We start from the raw sequence: 23,641 nt of genomic DNA, 5'->3' as shown, positions 1-23,641 counted from the left end.
GTGACTTGCTTTCTTATGATATTCTCCTTATTGTGGTGTCTGGGACCAAAGCCATATCTCCATAATAATATGCCTGCACTAGGTAGGCACAGGCCATCACTCCTGCTGCAACGAGCAAACAAACTTGAATAAAAGATCATCGAGCTAAGGAAGCAATCAAGAAACAATATCAACTAATATGCTAGAGAGGGACATTTAGAGATTTGGAGCAGGGGTTTGGTGTAGGGAGACATACTCCACTGGAAAAGAGAAATCACCATATCTTTTGATGAACTCATTTGCTGGCATGATGGAGTGAAATCTAGCAGAATGTCAAGCCGATTTCCCCCACAGGACATTTCCTTAGTGTCAGGGTGGTATAGGATGATGGGGGACTGAGCCAAGAAAGCAGAGTGAAATTTCCTGCACAGTCATGGCACTAACAAACCAAATCCCGCTAGATAAAGGGGCCTGTGACAATCATTAGGTCTCCTCTTCAAGACATTTGCCAGTTTTTGAACCTATATAAAGCAGGAAGCTAAATACCTAATGCCTGAGGGAGAGAACTTTCCAAAGTGAGGAATTAGAGACCTACCAGACTCACAGTAAAAACCCAGAAGTGCCATCCCCAAGAAGGGGGCTGAGTCAGAAAAAGTGAAGTCATCTGCAATGTTTCAGTGTTTATGAGACAAATTTTCACTGAGAAAGTGTAACGGCAACAAATACATAGCTGGTCTCTCCTTACATTTGCCATACTCTGAAGCTGTGAGAACTGAGAGCCTAAAGAGCTGAATTCAAACATCTGAAAGACTGAAGTCAATAACTGACTGTATTTATTGAAGAATCAAAGACCTGTCAGGCTCACAGCAAAAATCCAGGGAGGCCACAAATTAGGAAAAATCATAGGTAGGATGAGACAACTAAAGCTCCAACCCAGTTCTGACCTAGTAAAATTCCTGAAATGACTGAAATGATCAGCCACTCTGATTAACAGAGAAAAGGGTAAATCTTCTCTGGTGCAAAGTAATAGCATCTTCAGTCTCTATGAATTTTTTATTCACCACGTCCAGCACACAATCAAAAATTATGAAATTCCTGAAGCAGGAAAAAGTGACTAAAACTTAAGACAAAAAAAAAAACAAAAAAAAAAAACCAAGAAAAATTGATTTAGAGGGAATTCAGATTCTGGAGTTAGCACAGAACTTTAAAATGACTATATTGAGAGTAAAAGATGGGGATTAATAGATTAAAATATGGAGAATCTCAACAGAAAATTGGAATCAATTTTAAAAAATCAAATACAGATAAATGAAAAATAAGAAAACTGATCCCCAGCAGACCTTAGGGAATACTAGAAGAAATTTTTTTGGGCTGAAGTAAAATGGCCCAACATAGAACAGAGCTGGGCTCTCGGTCCCATATTGAACTCGAGTTGGAAGAGGCGAGTCCGGTCTCAAAACGGAGGTAAAACCGCCGCCCGGTCGCCCCCAGCCCGACTCCGGCCGCCGCCGCCGCCGGGGGGAGGAGGGCCATGATCCAAAGGAACCAGAACAGTTGAGAAAACTGTTTATTGGTGGTCTGAGCTTTGAAACTACAGACGATAGCTTAAGAGAACATTTTGAGAAATGGGGCACACTTACAGATTGTGTGGTGATGAGAGACCCCCAGACAAACCGTTCCAGGGGCTTTGGTTTTGTGACTTACTCTTGGGTTGAAGAGGTGGATGCAGCAATGTGTGCTCGACCACACAAGGTTGATGGGCGTGTAGTGGAACCAAAGAGAGCTGTTTCTAGAGAGGATTCTGTAAAGCCTGGTGCCCGTCTAACAGTGAAGAAAATTTTTGTTGGTGGTATTAAAGAAGATACAGAAGAATGTAATTCGAGAGACTACTTTGAAAAGTATGGCAAGATTGAAACCATAGGAGTTATGGAAGACAGGCAGAGTGGAAAAAAGAGAGGATTTGCTTTTGTAACTTTTGATGATCATGATACAGTTGATAAAATTGTTGTTCAGAAATACCACACTATTAATGGGCATAATTGTAAGTGAAAAAGGCCCTTTCTAAACAAGAAATGCAATCTGCTGGATCACAGAGAGGTCGTGGAGGTGGATCTGGCAACTTTATGGGTCGTGGAGGAAACTTTGGAGGTGGTGGAGGTAACTTTGGCCGTGGTGGAAACTTTGGTGGAAGAGGAGGCTATGGTGGTGGAGGTGGTGGCAGCAGAGGTAGTTATGGAGGAGGTGATGGTGGATAAAACGGATTTGGAGGCGACGGTGGTAACGATGGTGGTGGTCCTGGTTACAGTAGTAGAGGAGGCTATGGTGGTGGTGGACCAGGATATGGAAACCAAGATGGTGGATATGGTGGCGGTGGTGGAGGATATGATGCTTACAATGAAGGAGGAAATTTTGGAGGTAACTATGGTGGTGGTGGTGGGAGCTATAATGATTTTGGAAATTATAGTGGACAACAGCAATCAAATTATGGACCCATGAAGGGGGGCAGTTTTGGTGGAAGAAGCTCGGGAAGTCCCTATGGTGGTGGTTATGGATCTGGTGGTGGAAGTGGTGGATATGGTAGCAGAAGGTTCTCAAAACTCAGAAGAAAAGGGCTACAGTTCTTAGCAGGAGAGAGAGCGAGGAGTTGTCAGGAAAGCTGCAGGTTACTTTGAGACAGTCGTCCCAAATGCATTAGAGGAACTGTAAAAACCTGCCGCAGAAGGAACGATGATCCATAGTCAGAAAAGTTACTGCAGCTTAAACAGGAAACCCTTCTTGTTCAGGACTGTCCTAGCCACAGTTTGCAAAAAGTGCAGCTATTGATTCATGCAACGGAGGGTCAATTAGATGTACATTCCTGAGGTCTTTTATCTGTTGTAGCTTTGTCTTTTTCTTTTCATTACATCAGGTATATTGCCCTGTAAATTGTGGTAGTGGTACCAGGAATAAAAAATTAAGGAATTTTAAACTTTTCAATATTTGTGTAGTTCAGTTTTTCTACATTTTAGTACAGAAACTTTAACAAAATGCAGTTTTGAAGGTGTTTCCTTGTGAGTTAACAAGTAAAGAAGATCATTGTTCATTAATATTTTGTATGAATTTTGCTAAAGTTAACTGTAAAGAAACACCTGCTGACTTGCAGTTTAAGGGGATCTATTCTCCCCATTTCCAAACCATGAAATGAATGGGCTCTGACATGTGGAGAGAATAGATATTTGTATGTTTGCAATGTGTGTTTTAGATAATAGAATTGGGTATTTAAATTAGCATATTTGTGAATTTAATAGCTTTAAGATTTACTTCAAATGAAAAATCTCAGAATTCAAAAAAAAAAAAACAAAAGAACAGAGCTGGGAGCGCGATTGGCGCTGCCTGCGGGGGAGGAGCGCCGCCGCCGCCGCGAGCTGGGAGCTCGATTGGCGCTCCCTGCGGGGGAGGAGCGCCGCCGCCGCCGCCGCCGCGAGCTGGGAGCTCGACTGGCGCTCCCTGCGGGGGAGGAGCGCCGCCGTCGCCGCCGCGAGCCGGGAGCTCGATTGTCGCTGCCTGCGGGGGAGGAGCGCCGCCGCCGCGAGCTGGGAGCTCGCTTGGCACTGCCTGCGGGGGAGGAGCGCCGCCGCCGCCGCCGCCGCCGCGAGCTGGATTGGCGCTGCCTGCGGGGGAGGAGCGCCGCCGCGGCCGCCGCCGCGAGCTGGGAGCTCGTTTGGCGCTGCCTGCGGGGGAGGAGCGCCGCCGCCGCCGCCGCCGCGAGCTGGGAGCTCCATTGGCGCTGCCTGCGGGGGAGGAGCGCCGCCGCCGCCGCCGCCGCCGCCGCCGCCGCCGCCGCCGCGAGCTGGGAGCTCGACTGGCGCTCCCTGCGGGGGAGGAGCGCCGCCGCCGCCGCCGCCGCGAGCTGGGAGCTCGATTGGCGCTGCCTGTGGGGGAGGAGCGCCGCCGCCGTCGCCGCCGCGAGCTGGGAGCTCGCTTGGCGCTGCCTGCGGGGGAGGAGCGCCGCCGCCGCGAGCTGGGAGCTCGCTTGGCACTGCCTGCGGGGGAGGAGCGCCGCCGCCGCCGCCGCCGCCGCCGCGAGCTGGATTGGCGCTGCCTGCGGGGGAGGAGCGCCGCCGCCGCCGCCGCCGCGAGCTGGGAGCTCGTTTGGCGCTGCCTGCGGGGGAGGAGCGCCGCCGCCGCCGCCGCGAACTGGGAGCTCGATTGGCGCTGCCCTGCGGGGGAGGAGCGCCGCCGCCGCCGCCGCCGCCGCCGCCGCCACGAGCTGGGAGCTCGATTGGCGCTGCCTGCGGGGGAGGAGCGCCGCCGCCGCGAGCTGGGAGCTCGATTGGCGCTGCCTGCGTGGGAGGAGCGCCGCCGCCGTCGCCGCCGCGAGCTGGGAGCTCGGTTGGCGCTGCCTGCGGGGGAGGAGCGCCGCCGCCGCCGCCGCGAGCTGGGAGCTCGACTGGCGCTCCCTGCGGGGGAGGAGCGCCGCCGTCGCCGCCGCGAGCCGGGAGCTCGATTGTCGCTGCCTGCGGGGGAGGAGCGCCGCCGCCGCGAGCTGGGAGCTCGCTTGGCACTGCCTGCGGGGGAGGAGCGCCGCCGCCGCCGCCGCCGCCGCGAGCTGGATTGGCGCTGCTTGCGGGGGAGGAGCGCCGCCGCCGCCGCGGCCGCGAGCTGGGAGCTCGATTGGCGCTGCCTGCGGGGGAGGAGCGCCGCCGCCGTCGCCGCCGCGAGCTGGGAGCTCGATTGGCGCTGCCTGCGTGGGAGGAGCGCCGCCGCCGTCGCCGCCGCGAGCTGGGAGCTCGATTGGCGCTGCCTGCGTGGGAGGAGCGCCGCCGCCGTCGCCGCCGCGAGCTGGGAGCTCGATTGGCGCTGCCTGCGTGGGAGGAGCGCCGCCGCCGCCGCCGCCCCCGCCGTCGCAGTCGTCGTGAGTGAAGAAGCGCCTCGGTGACGCCTGGTGAGGGCCCTCGCCGACGCCTGGGCTTACCTGCCGCCCGGCCAGCTCCGCTCGTTTCCCGTCCCCCGCGGCCCGGCGCGGGGCAGGCCTGCCAGGGCCATGGAGGACGAGGTGGTCCGCATTGCCAAGAAGATGGACAAGATGGTGCAGAAGAAAAACGCGGTGAGCGCGGCGGGCGGCGCGGGCCGGAGGGAGGCCGGGCGGCGGGCGGGGGCCAGTCGGCCTGAGGGGGCTCCCGGCCCGCGGTGAGCGCGGCGGGTGCTGCGAGACGGCGGCGAGGCCCGCGCTCTGGGGAGGGGTTCCTGGGGAGGGGGGAGCTTCGTGTCCCGCGGCCGCGTCCCGGGCAGGGGTTCTGGGGGGCGTCCTGTCCCGCAGCTGCGTCCCGGGCAGGGGTCTGGGGGGCGTCCTGTCCCGCAGCTGCGTCCCGGGCAGGGGTTCTGGGGGGCGTCCTGTCCCGCGGCCGCGTCCCGGGGAGGGGGTCCTGGGGGGGTCCCGGGGAGGGCGTCCGGTCCCGCGGCCACCGGCGCTGGGATCCGCCCTGGGCGCCCGAGGCCCCTCGTGATTAGCGCAGCCCGGTAAACTCTATGGAGGCATCCTCCTCATTATTTTAAACGTGACGGTGGTAAAGCCTCGCTGGTTTAGCTGAAGAGTGCAGAGAGCCCTCCCTGTTTGAAAGAATTGGTTCTCTTTCCCGGGCTCATTGGCCAGCAGCGAGAAAACAACATCAAACAGAGGTTTGTGATCAGTTTTAGACATGAAACTGTTCAAGCAAAACGTGAATTTCCTGGATCTTATTTTTGAGGAAGGCTGAACATTCCCTTGATTGTCTCAACTCCCCTGCATGTTTGCTTAGCAATTAAAAAAGGTGAACTACGCCAGTGTACTTGGCAAGTTGCTAAACTTTTTGGAAAAAGTGGATCTTGTTAGGCCGCGGAGTGCGGGGAGCTGTGTTTAAGGCATTGCCGCCGACGAGGCTGTGCTGCCGGCTGGATTTGGACACATGTCGTTGCTGGTCCTCTCAGTGGTTTACAGTTGCTACCGGTGGCGTTTTCTGTCACTGATAACGTGTGCACGTGAACGTGGTCTCTTGCGGTTTGTATGAGGTGCTCCAGTTTCTGCATTTCTTTCCACCTGTGTGGGCCACTCTCAGTCCCTTGCTTCCGAGTCGTCTGTATTTTCAGCTAAACTTCTGAAATTCTAAGTCCAACGAATGTGAAGGAGAGAAGGGCTGCTCTGATTTGCACAGCACTTTGGAGTTACAAAGCGTTTGTGCAGAATTCTTTGGGGACTCACGACAGCTGTGTTGCATTCATTTTACAGAATAAGAAACTGAGTCAGACCAAGCAGTTCACCTCCTTAAATGAAGTGTGCGTTGTGGATTAAGCCAGGACCCGAGTTTTCTGCTGGGCAGCATGCAGAAGTAGTGTTAAACACCGAATTCTTAAGACTTCAGACTTGGTGTGCGCCTCTTTTCCTTTAACAGGTGCATTGCCCGGCGTGTAATTTCATACCCTGTTCATCTGTCTTTGCAATTTTGGCTTTTTAAAGGATTTCCTGTTTGTTTTCTGTTGCAGACGTTGCCGGTGCCATTTATTGTTTCTGTTGATACAGGCCTTTCATTCCTCACTGCAAGTGATGAGTTCTGTATATTTGATTGGCTGAACGTTTCTGTTATTCTGTTTAAACTGGCAAGTTTTTTTTCTTTGCCTAGAGAACCCTAGACTCCCCTAGTAGAAGCTGGCTCCTAGGGAAAAAGGCCGTTTCTTGGGTAATTTTTTTCTCGAACTCAGGCTATAAAATGTGTACCTTTTAATCATCTAGTGCACTAGGTGTTTTTGTTTGTTTCCTTTCCTTGAAATAGACGTTTCCTAGAAATGAGGAATTCCTTAGTGAGCAAGTATGGAGAAGACCAGTTTGTATTTATCTGCAGTTCTCAAATTATAAACACATAATGCGTCAGCAGGAGAATGAGGATAAGCTCCACAGATGATCCTCAAGTCTCACTTTTCTTTTCAAATCTTATATTTCTAGTAGTACAGAACTTTACCAATATAAAAACTTGCCCCCCCCGCCCCCCAAAAAAAAGAACACAACTGCAGGAAAGAACAAAGAGCACTTAAAGTGTGTGTGTGTCTAATATATACATGTACATATACCCAGGTACATACACCTTTATATTTATATGTTATTTTGTAAATAAGTGACAATAATAATGTCTTGTGGAGATGTAGAACAGAAGTATACAACGAAAGCACAAACAGCAGGAGGGGCAAATGGAGTTAAACTGTTCAACCTCCATGGGATGGTTCCATGGAGGAGGCAGAGAGGGGGATGGGATCCTCGAAGAGCTGCTGAAGACCTTGCATTTTTTGCAGATCTCTTTAGAATGCTACTTGCATATTGTGCTCTCACTGAATGCACCTGGCTGAGCTATGGCACATTAGCACGGTAAACATTTGTCAGATTTGCCCTAGTCAGAAAATTTTCTATACCTGCCATCCTGCTTGGCACTTAAAAAAAAATTTTTTTTTTTTAAGCTCTCTATGATATAGGGATGATGGGTGAAGAAGGTAGGCTGCAGGGTAATATGTAGTATGTATGATCCCATTTTGATACAGTAAACAGAAAGTATTAAATGCATGCCTGTTTGTATGAGCAGTGAGTTTGCATGGTTATCTCAAGAGGGAGGGAATGGGACGGGTAGAGAAAGAGACTGACCACAGACTATTGTTTTACTTGTTACAAGAGGCATGTGTTGCCTTCATTTCTGATTAAACTTTTTGTGTCCAGATTATTGTAGGTTTACATGCAGTTGTAAGAAATAATAGTGCGATAGCTCCTGTGTGTCCTTTACCCAGTTTTCCCCAATGGTAACATCTTACAGAATCATAGTATACTGTCACAACCTGGGTATTGCCATTGACACAGTCAAGATAGAGAACATTTCCATCCCACAGGATCTCTCCTGATGCCATTTTATAGCCACTGCTGCTCCCCCACTCCCCACCAAATCATAGTGATCTGATAGTGCAGTGGATAAAGTTGCAATTAAAGTTTTTGTGCAGATGATCAAGGGAAAATACCCCCTGGGGAAGATGGCCCGTCTCCCACTCCCCCGGCCCTATCTGTCCCTGGCAACCTGTCATTTCAAGAATGTTATGTGGGACTTCCCTGGTGGCGCAGCGGTTAAGAATCTGCCTGCCATTGCAGGGGACATGGGTTTGATCCCTTGTCCGGGAAGATCCCACATGCCGCGGAGCAGCTAAGCCCATGCGCCACAACGACTGAGCCTGCGCTTTAGAGCCCGGGAGCCACAACTACTGAGCCCACGTGCCACAACTACTGAAGCCCGCGTGCCTAGAGCCCGTGCTCTGCAACAAGAGAAGCCACCGCAGCGAGAAGCCCGCACACTGCAACAAAGAGTAGCCCCCGCTCGCCGCAACTAGAGAAAGCCCACACGCAGCAACGAAGACCCAACGCAGCCAAAAATAAAATAAATTAACTAATTAATTAAAAAAAAAGAATGTTATGTGAATAAAATCATATAGTGTGTAACCTTTTTTTTTTTTTAAGTAAAAAAAATTTTTTTTTGGCTGCGCTGCCGGTTGTGCGATCTTAGTTCCCCGACCAAGGATTGAACCCAGCCCAGGTAGTGAAAGTGCTGAGTGCTAAACACTGGACCGCCAGGGAATTCCCAGTATGCAACCTTTTGGATTGGCCTTTTTCAATCAGTGTAATTCCCTGGAGAGTCATCCAAATTGCATGAATCAACAGTGCTCCTCTTTTTTAAAAAAAATATTTATTTATTTATTTATTTGGCTGTGCGGGTCTTTAGTTGCAGCATGCGGGATCTAGTTCCCTGACCAGGGATGGAACCTGGGCCCCCTGCATTGAGAGTGCAGAGTCTTAACCGCTGGAACACCAGAGAGGTCCCAGTGCCGCTTTCTTTTTAATTGCTGAGTAGTATTCCATGGTTTGGCTGTACTTCAGTTTGTTTAATCACTTGCCCATTGAAGAACATCTGAGTTTTTTTTCCCATTTCCTGACTATTACTGATAGAGATGCTGTGGACATTTGTGTACCTTTTTTTGTGCGAACATGCGTTCTCTGGGATAAATGCCGTAGGGTATGTGTTGCTTTTTTTGTTTTTTTTTCGGCTACGCTGTGCCACATGTGGGATCTTGGTTCCCCAATCAGGGATCGAGCCCGTGCCCCCTGCATTGGGAGCTTGGAGTCTTAACCACTGGACTGCCAGGGAAATTCCTGTATTGCTCCCCCCGCCCCACTTGATTGATTGATTGGTTGATTGGCTGTATTGGGTCTTAGTTGCGGCACGCGGGACCTTCGTTAAGGCATGTGGGATCTTTATTGTCGTTGCGGCGCACGGGCTCTTCGTTGCAGCATGAGAGCTTCTCTCTAGTTGTGGCGTGCGGGTTTTCTCTCTCTAGTTGTGGCACGTGGGCTCTGTAGTTGTGGCGTGCAGGCTCCAGAGCGCGTGGGCTCTGTAGTTTGCTGCACGTGGGCTACCTCATTGAGGTGTGCGAGCTCAGTAGTTTGGTGCGAGGGCTTAGTTGCCCCGCGGCATGTGGGATCTTAGTTCCCCGACCGGGAATCGAACCCGCGTCCCCTGCATTGCAGGACGGATTCTTTACCACTGAACCACCAGGGAAGTCCCTGTATTGCTTTTTTAAATTCAAAAAAAAAAAAAAGGAAAAGCAATTAGAGGTGAAACAACTAATTATATGATGGCCTTTCAAAGTACATATTCAAACCCTACATTCTTGGTGTACATAAGTTATTTATGTTGATTTGTGGTGTTTAGCTCTAGCAACAAGGCAATAATAATAACGCTGTAGTTTTCCTTGTTTCTTTCAACTGATGATCTGTGTATTTATTACAAATATTAATTAACACTCACAAGCTACCAGGAGGCAAGTAATGGTTAGCGCTGGTGTGGTTAACTCCTTTATAGATAGGGAGGTTGAGGCATGGGTATTGTGGAATTTGCCATGTTGAGGCATGGGTATTGTGGAATTTGCCTAAGGTTATATAGCACTGTGTTCTGACTCAGATTCATTCAGATTTATTCCTTCCCTTTCTGTCTCCTGAATTAACGCTTTGTAATTTTGACCTAGGTGTGAGGACACGAAAAGGGTTTTTTTCTGTATCTGAGGTTTAGTGCTTGTTTTATAGAAGCAATATAGTATAGTGGTTAGAGTAGGCACTTTAGCATCTGAGTTTTGTTTTTTTCTTAAGTCTTTAATGAATTTGTTACAATATTGCTTCTGTTTTATGTTTTGCACATGCCGGAAAGGTAATAGGCCTTGGCCCCTGGGCCTGGGCTTCGTCTCTTGTGCTGTCTCCTGTCCCTGTTGCCCCCGCGCGCTGGCCCGTCCGCGCTGTGCCAGGGGGTATTGGTCGTCTCGCGGCTCAGTTCACAGTAGCTGAAAGGGACTGTGTGTGATGGTCTCATTTCTGCCCATCGTTTTCAAAGGGAGGCTCTGGCCATTGCTCCTCGGGTAAAATGCAGAGGGAGTGCTTTTTAAGATGGGACTGTCAGTGTTGGGGACACTCCTTAATTACCAAAACGGAATCCCCTTCAGTTCCTCCAGCTGTGTTGTTTTGGCACAGAAGATGTGAGTAATAGGAACTGGAGCTAAGTTGGAGTGAAAAAACGCACCGGTCCCGCCGAATTTTCCATCGAAACAGTTGATTTGTGTTGTCTGTAGGAATTCTAAAGGGCGTACCGTTGCTTCCTAACCGGAGTCATTTGAGAGATCTACCTCTGTACGTTCAAATGATTAATTTTGAGACTTTGCTCATGTGTGCAGTAAACCCTTTAATTCCCTAAGACCTTCCTTTCCTCCATCTCCTACCCCATTAAGCCCGCTTCAGTTCATCTCCTGAATTTCTTTGGAATCTGTCAGCTCTCCCTCAACACCCTAATACTGAACTTGCCTGTGTGTTGCGATTAGGTCCTAACTAGTGTCCATATATCTTGTTTCCTTCCAATCCATTCTTCACACAAAAAACCTTCAAGGCAAGTTGGAACATTGCTCATAAACATCGCTCACAAACATTGTTTTGAGAATAGAAAACACAGTGTTTGTTGGCCTTTAAGACTCTGCGTGGTCTAGAATCCTCTCTGCTTCTCTAGCCCCATCTTGTGCCACTTGTGCCCTCACTTTCTATGCTTCAGATACACTGAATTAACCTTAGTTCTCACTCATCTGACAGAAGTCAGTTCAGATATTATTTTTCACTGTGATCCCTAGCATTAAGCAAGTTGATTATCACGTTTTGTATGAGGACTAAAACTAAACTGGGAAGTGGAAGAATTGAGTTTAAACTGTTTCAGTCAACACGCATGTATTAATGATACCTACATATTGAACACCGGGCTAGGTTTCATGAGGGATACAGAAGTTCTGGCCATCTCTGGTTTTGGATATCCCTTATTTGTTGAGACCTTTGCGTTGTTTGGTTGCCTTTTGTCTGTTTTCAAGATGGGAAAACAGGAACGAGGGAAGTATAGGTTATTACTAGGTGGGGTTGAACAAGTGGAGCAGCAAACTGCAAGGCAGAAAGAAGAGGGACGTACTATAGAGGGATATGATTTCCATTCTCAAGGCGCCTGCATCCTGTGCAGGGAGACAGCCTAACATAAAATGTGCCTAACAACAAATATATTGACTTCTTACTAAAAATCTGCAGTTCATATAACCAAGGGGTTTATAACTTCTCCTTTAAAAGTGATATTCCTGGGACTTCCCTGGTGGTCCAGTGGTGAAGACTCTGCGCTTCCAATGCAGCAGGCGTGGGTTCAATTCCTGGTTGGGGAGCTAAGATCCCACATGCTGCGCAGCCAAAGAAATTTTTTTCAAAAGTTATACTCCTGTATTATTGAATTTAGTGGTTTAGATTTTGTTTTAATGTTAAGAAGATTTCAGTTTATTTACCAGGAACAAACAAAACATAATGTAAAAATAGTTTCCCAGAAACGATTTCCATCATTCTCTTCTTCCCTTTCTCCCGCAGACTGGTGTTTCATCTTTACAAGCTCTCTGTCTTTCCATAGGAAAGCTGTCTGGCTTGGAGGTTGCAATCCCAGGGAATTTTTCATCAGCGGGGAAGTCTCCATCACTACAGAGGGATCAAGGGAGAAGTCAGTCCCTGGTAAGTGAGATGCTCCCCCTAAACACCAACACAGCAGTCGTGTACCTTTTAAGGGGTTCAAGGGCAAGATGGGCTAGGCATTTCTACTAACTCTTCTTAAGGACCATGGACAGTGCCGTAAGCTACGAGGTAAGCGGTGACTGTTGTAATTCTTACTGGTGATCATTTCCTGTCACTGATTCTCGGCTTTCTTTGTATTTCATAGGACTGTTGTCAGTCCAATAGAAAATGAGTCTTATTTTTAAAAAACTGAAATGTTTTACAAAGCCTAGCATTCTCATATAGAGTCCTTTCAATTCTCCCCACTTTCCCAAGAGGCTATGAACGCTTCACACCATGAACTAGGAGAGGGGGTAGAGCCCTTTCTGATGAAATACATCAACAAAGACAGAGTCTTAGCCTGCTTGCTCTCTGGACAGGATCTCGGACTACAAGGTCTTCAATCCTGGTATAAATGAAGGAAGTGAGGACAGTTCAACTGGCACTCTCATAACAAGAGTTGTGAAACACCTTCCAAAGAGACTATAGCAGTAGATGAGGGAAGGGAGTGCTACAGTGTGGTAGTACAGGGGGAATGATCGGCTACAGCAGTGAAAAATGTGGTACCTATTGGTGTGCTCTCGGGGTTCTTGTACATGTAGCATAGATGACCTTTACAGTGGCCCTCTCACCTTCCCACCTGCATTAGGTGTTCTTTTTTTTTTAAATTTATGTTTATTTATTTATTTATTGTTTGAACTTATTTATTCTATGTGTTTATTTTTTTGGCTGCACTGGGTCTTCATTGCTGTGCACGGGCTTTCTCTAGTTGGCGGCTAGCGGGGGCTACTCTTGGTTGCGGTGTGCGGGCGTCTCATCGCGGTGGCGTCTATTGTTGCGGAGCATGCGCTCTAGGCGCGTGGGCTTCGGTAGTTGCGGCTCACGGGCTCTAGAATGCAGGCTCAGTAGTTGTGGCACATGGGCTTAGTTGCTCCACGGCATGTGGGATCTTCGCAGACCAGGGCTCGAACCCGTGTCCCCCGCATTGCATTGGCAGGTGGATTCTTAACCACTGCGCCACCAGGGAAGCCCTATTCTGTATACTTTTAAAATATTTTTTAAAATTTTACTTCTGAATCCACAGAGTTAAAAATCTTTTATTATTAAACCAAATAATATTTCTCTTTTAAAGGAGTCCTTTCTACCAAGTACCTGTATGTAAAGGTAAGACCGTGAACTGTGGGCTCTATGTAGACCGATCCATTTGATGTCAGAAGAGGTATAAAATACACTTTCACAGTTGGATTTCCTCTCCTGTGCTCTGCCACCAACATGAAAACAGCATACCCAGAGTAGCCTGGGTTTCAGTACAAGGCATGTGGAACAGACCCAAACCGTTTTTGCATCCTGATGCCAAACTCCAACTGACTCATAAGCCCATGAGTGAGGAAAGCAAATGTCTGTTGTTACGAAGCACTGAGATTTTCGAGGTTCTTATACAGTATCACGGTGGCAATAGGTAACTGACACATTAAAGGTGTTCTGTGTGATATTGATTAGACTATACATTTGGGGGGCATAATTTTATATCACAATAAAAATGTATAAGATATATAACCATCTCGGGTTTCCCTGATAGCGCAGTGGTTAAGAATCCGCCTGCCAATGCAGGGGACACGGGTGCCAGCCCTGGTCCGGGAAGATCCCCCATGCCGCGGAGCAACTAAGCCCATGTGCCACAACTACTGAGCCTGCGCTCTAGAGCCCGCGAGCCACAACTACTGAGCCCATGCACCGAAGCCCACGCGCCTAGAGCCCGTGCTCCACCACAAGAGAAGCCACCGCAATGAGAAGCCCGTGCACCGCAACGAAGAGTAGCCCCCGCTCGCCGCAACTAGAGAAAGGCTGCACGCAGCGATGAAGACCCAACACAGCCAAAAATAAAATAAATAAAAGTAAAAAAAAAAAAAAGAAAAGAAATATAACCATTTCAACATATAAATGTATTTATTCAAATTAAATTCAGTGCAATTTACATGTGGAACTAAGCAATTTTCTTTATACATTTAGGCATATTCCATTTATACCTACAGACAGGTAAACTTTTTGCACAAGTAGGAAAACTTAAAATATATTTTGAATAGATTTGTACAAACTGTTGAATACTTTAAAATTAGTAATTGAAAGTTCCCACCCTCATTTGGAGGTAGAATGGGAACTTAACTTTCCAGTTACTGGTCTGAAAAAGAAAATAACTTGCTATAATTTTGAATGTTATATAGTATAAGCACTATAAAAATATCACTGTCATGATAGCATAGGAACACTCTAAATGTAGACCTTATGGTAGAAATTGCTAGCTGTTCACCAAAACTCATTTCTTCTTCATCCTGGAAAGCACAGCTAAACTATTCCTAGTCAGTGGAAAGTGATGTGGGCCACACCTAGGCCTAGCCCATAAAAGCCTCCCAACATGTGCTCCTCCATGCTTTTCGTCCCTTCCAGTTGACTATGATGATGAATCCAAGGTTCCATGTTTTAAAGAAAGCAGAGTCACAGTCAACCTGGGTCCCTGCTCAACGTTTCTTGAGCAAGAAATAGACTGGTATTGTGTTTGCTATCTGTTCACTGTATCATGCAAAACAATAGTAAAAGAAACAATGCCAAATAGTTATCTACCTCCCTAAAATTGAACCTCTATAGTTTTTATGTTTTCATGAACTACTTGCATTCTTATGACAAGTATTATGAGTTGAAAATACGTCAGCCACAAGTAGCATGAGTTTCACATAGGTTGTTAACTTCACTAGAAATTGAAGTAAAAACATAATAAATTATATTCTCTTCATAGCTATGTAAATAAAAGATGTTTTAATCATGTACAACCTAATGCTTAAAATTAAAATTAGGTTTTCTAACTAGAAAGACCCAATCAAGAAATTTCTTAGTTAATGACACACAAAAGTTGGTAATGTGACCTAAAATTCTCTTACCATCTGTGCCATGAAGAACAGTAATCTGTTGGACTGAAGATGATGAAGCAAACTTGACAGGAACTTTGCCCAACTTCTGTGTACTGAGGTCTGGAATATCATGTCCACGATCTTCAGCATTAACAAAAATCTCAGATGAAAACATGGTTTTTCCTGGACTCTCTGTTGTTATCTGAGTGACTGCATCAGATGATAATTTTCCAGAGAAGGGAGAAAACGGGGTCTTAATCTCCTTTGGTGATCTGAACAAAAAAGAGAAAGCACACAGCAGGTCATATCCTTGGCTTATCAAATACTGTAATTTCTTTCCAAATGTGGCTTCAATATTTTTTGGAGACACATCCAACTCAAATGGTTAAGTTATTTCTGCAGTACCCTGTGCTTTTTTACATACTTATTACAGGGTGATCATGCATGAGTTTACTTTTACTTATTTTAAAATCTACTTTTATTTTGGATTTAGAATGCTATTATATAAGGAAAGGGTACTTTTCAGTTGAAGTGGAAAGATATCCATTAAAAAATAATTACTGGAAGTCCACTATAAATTAGGGGACTATGCTAAACGCATAGAGTGTACAAAAATAAAAAAGAAACAGAGCCTTTCCTCAAAAAGTTTATATGTCAGTGGGGGAACCAGAGGTTTTTAAGGTTGTAATTATGTATATAGATTATAAAGAATCCATATTAAAACATAATGGAGTAAATAAATGAGTGTATAAATAAATAAATAATAGGAGGGAGGGAGAAGACAAATCTTGCCAACAGAAGAATTCCATATGTAGGTAACCTCCCCCCCGCCCCCCCCCGGCATCCATCTCCTCCCCAAGGAGGTGGAGGTGAAGCTTAATCTTCCCCTTAAGTCCAGTCCTGGGCTGGCCTTAATGATTGAATTCCAGAGACAGTATAAAATGGGAGAAAAAGTAACTTTACAGTGGAGAAACCAAGCAAACACCATGTTATGCAAGTGATGATGTTTCACATCACCAGTGATGTCACGGAGACACTACATACTCTCTGTTATGATGTGATGAGACGGTTACTTCGCTTCTGCGGTATTCTTTGTCAAAACCTATAACTCCAGTCGAATCATGAGAAAAACATCAGCCAAACCCAGACTGAGAACAATTCTACAAAATATCAGACAAATATTCCTCAAGACTGTCAAAATCATGAAAAACAAGGAAGGAATGAGGAACTGTCATAGACCAGAGAAGACTAAGGAGACATGACAACTAACTAAGTGGAATGTGATATACTGGATTGGGTCCTAGAACAGAAAAAGGTCATTAACAGGAAAACTGGTGAAATCCAAAAAAAGTCTTAAGTTTAGTTAATAGTAATGTATAAATGTTGGCTTTTTAATTTTGAAAAATATACTATGGTAGTATAAGATGTTAGCAATAGGAAAAACTGGGAGAGAGGTAAAGGGAACTCTGTTTGTATCTTTTCTGCAGATTTGAAATTATTTGAAAATGAAAAAGGTCATTTTTAAAAAATGGAGTAATACTGTATTGTATTATATCACAGAAGAAGAAGACCTTTTAAAAGGTCTTTTAAATCTCTACCCTCTATATACTATTCACTAATTAAAAGGACAATTATGAGAAAAGAAAATAGGCCCATCTCCCTTATGTATACAGAAGCAAAAATCATACACAAAATGTTAGACAATCAAATGTAGAGTGTGTGAGTGAGTGAATGTGTGTGTGTGTGTGTGTGTGTGTGTGTGTGTGTGTGTGAATTCCTACCAAGTTGTTTTACTCCAGAAATGCAAGGTGAGTTAACATTCAAATATCAATAAATGTCATGCACCACATCCATAAAATAAAGGAGAAAATGTATATGATCATATCAGTATAGTCAGATAAAGCATTTGATAAAATTCAATAATTATGTATGATTAAAAACTCATAGCAAAGGGAAACTACAAAAAACTTTAGAGCCACCATCCTATTTATAGTGAAATGTGGAGAACGTCCACTGTAAGATTAGGAACAAAATAAGAATGCCAACTCTTACCTTTTCTATTCAACCTATTAGTAAAAGTATTAAATGGCATTAGCAGTAAGGCAGGAAAAAGAAATCAGAAATATAAGGCTAAGAAAGGAAGAAATCATACTGTCACTTTCCATAGTTGATATAATTAAGGATACAGAAAATCCAAAACCATCTACAGATAACTTATTAGAATATCAGTTAGTTTTTAGAAGAGTTGCCAGATAAGAGACCAAACATTAAAAAATTCCACTAACATTTTTCTGTGTCTGAAAAGTTATAAAATTAAAAACTAAAAAATATGCCATCTACATTATCATCAAAACATCATATACCTAATAATAAGTGTAATAAAAAATGTAAGAACCCTATTAGAATAGAAAACTATTGATATATCATAGAGAGAAATTAAAGGTGATCTAAATAGGATTTCTGCTTTGAGGCAGGATGTATAGGCATACCTCACTTTATTGCACTTCACTTTATTGTACCTTGCAGATAATGCTTTTTTTTTTTTTTTTTTTTTTTTTTTTTTTTACAAATTGAAGGTTTGTGGCAACCCTGTGTCAAGCAGCTCTACTGGTGGTGCCATTTTTCCAACAGCATTTGCTCACTTCGTGTCTCTATGTCATGTTTTGGTAAGTCTCACAATATTTCAAACTTTTTCACTATTATACTTGTTACATGATCTGTGATCAGTGATCTTTGATGTTACTATTGCAAAAAGATTACAGCTTGCTGAAGGCTCAGATGATGGGTAGCATTCTTAAAGTCTACTTTCAAATTAAGATATGTACTTTTTTTAGACATAATGCTATTGCACACTTAATAGACTACAGTATAGCATAAACATAACTTGTACATGCACTGGGAAACCAAACAACTCGTGTGACTTGCTTTCTTATGATATTCTCCTTATTGTGGTGTCTGGGACCAAAGCCATATCTCCATAATAATATGCCTGCACTAGGTAGGCACAGGCCATCACTCCTGCTGCAACGAGCAAACAAACTTGAATAAAAGATCATCGAGCTAAGGAAGCAATCAAGAAACAATATCAACTAATATGCTAGAGAGGGACATTTAGAGATTTGGAGCAGGGGTTTGGTGTAGGGAGACATACTCCACTGGAAAAGAGAAATCACCATATCTTTTGATGAACTCATTTGCTGGCATGATGGAGTGAAATCTAGCAGAATGTCAAGCCGATTTCCCCCACAGGACATTTCCTTAGTGTCAGGGTGGTATAGGATGATGGGGGACTGAGCCAAGAAAGCAGAGTGAAATTTCCTGCACAGTCATGGCACTAACAAACCAAATCCCGCTAGATAAAGGGGCCTGTGACAATCATTAGGTCTCCTCTTCAAGACATTTGCCAGTTTTTGAACCTATATAAAGCAGGAAGCTAAATACCTAATGCCTGAGGGAGAGAACTTTCCAAAGTGAGGAATTAGAGACCTACCAGACTCACAGTAAAAACCCAGAAGTGCCATCCCCAAGAAGGGGGCTGAGTCAGAAAAAGTGAAGTCATCTGCAATGTTTCAGTGTTTATGAGACAAATTTTCACTGAGAAAGTGTAACGGCAACAAATACATAGCTGGTCTCTCCTTACATTTGCCATACTCTGAAGCTGTGAGAACTGAGAGCCTAAAGAGCTGAATTCAAACATCTGAAAGACTGAAGTCAATAACTGACTGTATTTATTGAAGAATCAAAGACCTGTCAGGCTCACAGCAAAAATCCAGGGAGGCCACAAATTAGGAAAAATCATAGGTAGGATGAGACAACTAAAGCTCCAACCCAGTTCTGACCTAGTAAAATTCCTGAAATGACTGAAATGATCAGCCACTCTGATTAACAGAGAAAAGGGTAAATCTTCTCTGGTGCAAAGTAATAGCATCTTCAGTCTCTATGAATTTTTTATTCACCACGTCCAGCACACAATCAAAAATTATGAAATTCCTGAAGCAGGAAAAAGTGACTAAAACTTAAGACAAAAAAAAAAACAAAAAAAAAAAACCAAGAAAAATTGATTTAGAGGGAATTCAGATTCTGGAGTTAGCACAGAACTTTAAAATGACTATATTGAGAGTAAAAGATGGGGATTAATAGATTAAAATATGGAGAATCTCAACAGAAAATTGGAATCAATTTTAAAAAATCAAATACAGATAAATGAAAAATAAGAAAACTGATCCCCAGCAGACCTTAGGGAATACTAGAAGAAATTTTTTTGGGCTGAAGTAAAATGGCCCAACATAGAACAGAGCTGGGCTCTCGGTCCCATATTGAACTCGAGTTGGAAGAGGCGAGTCCGGTCTCAAAACGGAGGTAAAACCGCCGCCCGGTCGCCCCCAGCCCGACTCCGGCCGCCGCCGCCGCCGGGGGGAGGAGGGCCATGATCCAAAGGAACCAGAACAGTTGAGAAAACTGTTTATTGGTGGTCTGAGCTTTGAAACTACAGACGATAGCTTAAGAGAACATTTTGAGAAATGGGGCACACTTACAGATTGTGTGGTGATGAGAGACCCCCAGACAAACCGTTCCAGGGGCTTTGGTTTTGTGACTTACTCTTGGGTTGAAGAGGTGGATGCAGCAATGTGTGCTCGACCACACAAGGTTGATGGGCGTGTAGTGGAACCAAAGAGAGCTGTTTCTAGAGAGGATTCTGTAAAGCCTGGTGCCCGTCTAACAGTGAAGAAAATTTTTGTTGGTGGTATTAAAGAAGATACAGAAGAATGTAATTCGAGAGACTACTTTGAAAAGTATGGCAAGATTGAAACCATAGGAGTTATGGAAGACAGGCAGAGTGGAAAAAAGAGAGGATTTGCTTTTGTAACTTTTGATGATCATGATACAGTTGATAAAATTGTTGTTCAGAAATACCACACTATTAATGGGCATAATTGTAAGTGAAAAAGGCCCTTTCTAAACAAGAAATGCAATCTGCTGGATCACAGAGAGGTCGTGGAGGTGGATCTGGCAACTTTATGGGTCGTGGAGGAAACTTTGGAGGTGGTGGAGGTAACTTTGGCCGTGGTGGAAACTTTGGTGGAAGAGGAGGCTATGGTGGTGGAGGTGGTGGCAGCAGAGGTAGTTATGGAGGAGGTGATGGTGGATAAAACGGATTTGGAGGCGACGGTGGTAACGATGGTGGTGGTCCTGGTTACAGTAGTAGAGGAGGCTATGGTGGTGGTGGACCAGGATATGGAAACCAAGATGGTGGATATGGTGGCGGTGGTGGAGGATATGATGCTTACAATGAAGGAGGAAATTTTGGAGGTAACTATGGTGGTGGTGGTGGGAGCTATAATGATTTTGGAAATTATAGTGGACAACAGCAATCAAATTATGGACCCATGAAGGGGGGCAGTTTTGGTGGAAGAAGCTCGGGAAGTCCCTATGGTGGTGGTTATGGATCTGGTGGTGGAAGTGGTGGATATGGTAGCAGAAGGTTCTCAAAACTCAGAAGAAAAGGGCTACAGTTCTTAGCAGGAGAGAGAGCGAGGAGTTGTCAGGAAAGCTGCAGGTTACTTTGAGACAGTCGTCCCAAATGCATTAGAGGAACTGTAAAAACCTGCCGCAGAAGGAACGATGATCCATAGTCAGAAAAGTTACTGCAGCTTAAACAGGAAACCCTTCTTGTTCAGGACTGTCCTAGCCACAGTTTGCAAAAAGTGCAGCTATTGATTCATGCAACGGAGGGTCAATTAGATGTACATTCCTGAGGTCTTTTATCTGTTGTAGCTTTGTCTTTTTCTTTTCATTACATCAGGTATATTGCCCTGTAAATTGTGGTAGTGGTACCAGGAATAAAAAATTAAGGAATTTTAAACTTTTCAATATTTGTGTAGTTCAGTTTTTCTACATTTTAGTACAGAAACTTTAACAAAATGCAGTTTTGAAGGTGTTTCCTTGTGAGTTAACAAGTAAAGAAGATCATTGTTCATTAATATTTTGTATGAATTTTGCTAAAGTTAACTGTAAAGAAACACCTGCTGACTTGCAGTTTAAGGGGATCTATTCTCCCCATTTCCAAACCATGAAATGAATGGGCTCTGACATGTGGAGAGAATAGATATTTGTATGTTTGCAATGTGTGTTTTAGATAATAGAATTGGGTATTTAAATTAGCATATTTGTGAATTTAATAGCTTTAAGATTTACTTCAAATGAAAAATCTCAGAATTCAAAAAAAAAAAAACAAAAGAACAGAGCTGGGAGCGCGATTGGCGCTGCCTGCGGGGGAGGAGCGCCGCCGCCGCCGCGAGCTGGGAGCTCGATTGGCGCTCCCTGCGGGGGAGGAGCGCCGCCGCCGCCGCCGCCGCGAGCTGGGAGCTCGACTGGCGCTCCCTGCGGGGGAGGAGCGCCGCCGTCGCCGCCGCGAGCCGGGAGCTCGATTGTCGCTGCCTGCGGGGGAGGAGCGCCGCCGCCGCGAGCTGGGAGCTCGCTTGGCACTGCCTGCGGGGGAGGAGCGCCGCCGCCGCCGCCGCCGCCGCGAGCTGGATTGGCGCTGCCTGCGGGGGAGGAGCGCCGCCGCGGCCGCCGCCGCGAGCTGGGAGCTCGTTTGGCGCTGCCTGCGGGGGAGGAGCGCCGCCGCCGCCGCCGCCGCGAGCTGGGAGCTCCATTGGCGCTGCCTGCGGGGGAGGAGCGCCGCCGCCGCCGCCGCCGCCGCCGCCGCCGCGAGCTGGGAGCTCGACTGGCGCTCCCTGCGGGGGAGGAGCGCCGCCGCCGCCGCCGCCGCGAGCTGGGAGCTCGATTGGCGCTGCCTGTGGGGGAGGAGCGCCGCCGCCGTCGCCGCCGCGAGCTGGGAGCTCGCTTGGCGCTGCCTGCGGGGGAGGAGCGCCGCCGCCGCGAGCTGGGAGCTCGCTTGGCACTGCCTGCGGGGGAGGAGCGCCGCCGCCGCCGCCGCCGCCGCCGCGAGCTGGATTGGCGCTGCCTGCGGGGGAGGAGCGCCGCCGCCGCCGCCGCCGCGAGCTGGGAGCTCGTTTGGCGCTGCCTGCGGGGGAGGAGCGCCGCCGCCGCCGCCGCGAACTGGGAGCTCGATTGGCGCTGCCCTGCGGGGGAGGAGCGCCGCCGCCGCCGCCGCCGCCGCCGCCGCCGCCACGAGCTGGGAGCTCGATTGGCGCTGCCTGCGGGGGAGGAGCGCCGCCGCCGCGAGCTGGGAGCTCGATTGGCGCTGCCTGCGTGGGAGGAGCGCCGCCGCCGTCGCCGCCGCGAGCTGGGAGCTCGGTTGGCGCTGCCTGCGGGGGAGGAGCGCCGCCGCCGCCGCCGCGAGCTGGGAGCTCGACTGGCGCTCCCTGCGGGGGAGGAGCGCCGCCGTCGCCGCCGCGAGCCGGGAGCTCGATTGTCGCTGCCTGCGGGGGAGGAGCGCCGCCGCCGCGAGCTGGGAGCTCGCTTGGCACTGCCTGCGGGGGAGGAGCGCCGCCGCCGCCGCCGCCGCCGCGAGCTGGATTGGCGCTGCTTGCGGGGGAGGAGCGCCGCCGCCGCCGCCGCCGCGAGCTGGGAGCTCGATTGGCGCTGCCTGCGGGGGAGGAGCGCCGCCGCCGTCGCCGCCGCGAGCTGGGAGCTCGATTGGCGCTGCCTGCGTGGGAGGAGCGCCGCCGCCGTCGCCGCCGCGAGCTGGGAGCTCGATTGGCGCTGCCTGCGTGGGAGGAGCGCCGCCGCCGTCGCCGCCGCGAGCTGGGAGCTCGATTGGCGCTGCCTGCGTGGGAGGAGCGCCGCCGCCGCCGCCGCCCCCGCCGTCGCAGTCGTCGTGAGTGAAGAAGCGCCTCGGTGACGCCTGGTGAGGGCCCTCGCCGACGCCTGGGCTTACCTGCCGCCCGGCCAGCTCCGCTCGTTTCCCGTCCCCCGCGGCCCGGCGCGGGGCAGGCCTGCCAGGGCCATGGAGGACGAGGTGGTCCGCATTGCCAAGAAGATGGACAAGATGGTGCAGAAGAAAAACGCGGTGAGCGCGGCGGGCGGCGCGGGCCGGAGGGAGGCCGGGCGGCGGGCGGGGGCCAGTCGGCCTGAGGGGGCTCCCGGCCCGCGGTGAGCGCGGCGGGTGCTGCGAGACGGCGGCGAGGCCCGCGCTCTGGGGAGGGGTTCCTGGGGAGGGGGGAGCTTCGTGTCCCGCGGCCGCGTCCCGGGCAGGGGTTCTGGGGGGCGTCCTGTCCCGCAGCTGCGTCCCGGGCAGGGGTCTGGGGGGCGTCCTGTCCCGCAGCTGCGTCCCGGGCAGGGGTTCTGGGGGGCGTCCTGTCCCGCGGCCGCGTCCCGGGGAGGGGGTCCTGGGGGGGTCCCGGGGAGGGCGTCCGGTCCCGCGGCCACCGGCGCTGGGATCCGCCCTGGGCGCCCGAGGCCCCTCGTGATTAGCGCAGCCCGGTAAACTCTATGGAGGCATCCTCCTCATTATTTTAAACGTGACGGTGGTAAAGCCTCGCTGGTTTAGCTGAAGAGTGCAGAGAGCCCTCCCTGTTTGAAAGAATTGGTTCTCTTTCCCGGGCTCATTGGCCAGCAGCGAGAAAACAACATCAAACAGAGGTTTGTGATCAGTTTTAGACATGAAACTGTTCAAGCAAAACGTGAATTTCCTGGATCTTATTTTTGAGGAAGG

The 23,641-nt window shown here is 48.1% G+C and overlaps 2 pseudogenes across 2 annotated transcripts; both read left to right on the top strand.

Moving 5' to 3' along the window:
• Nucleotides 1-1,404: 1,404 nt before the first annotated feature.
• On the top strand, nt 1,405-2,564 carry LOC309622000 (heterogeneous nuclear ribonucleoprotein A3 pseudogene; annotated as a pseudogene). The gene has a single exon. The product of its transcript is annotated as a heterogeneous nuclear ribonucleoprotein A3 pseudogene (transcript).
• A 16,777-nt stretch (nt 2,565-19,341) lies between these two features.
• LOC309621996 (heterogeneous nuclear ribonucleoprotein A3 pseudogene) lies at nt 19,342-20,501 on the top strand (annotated as a pseudogene). The gene has a single exon. The product of its transcript is annotated as a heterogeneous nuclear ribonucleoprotein A3 pseudogene (transcript).
• Nucleotides 20,502-23,641: the final 3,140 nt, after the last annotated feature.

This window comes from Balaenoptera borealis (genome assembly GCF_965194805.1).
Source record: "Balaenoptera borealis genome assembly, contig: HAP1_SCAFFOLD_1360, whole genome shotgun sequence".
NCBI lineage: Eukaryota > Metazoa > Chordata > Mammalia > Artiodactyla > Balaenopteridae > Balaenoptera > Balaenoptera borealis.
This window is presented reverse-complemented; position numbering and strand designations above follow the sequence as displayed.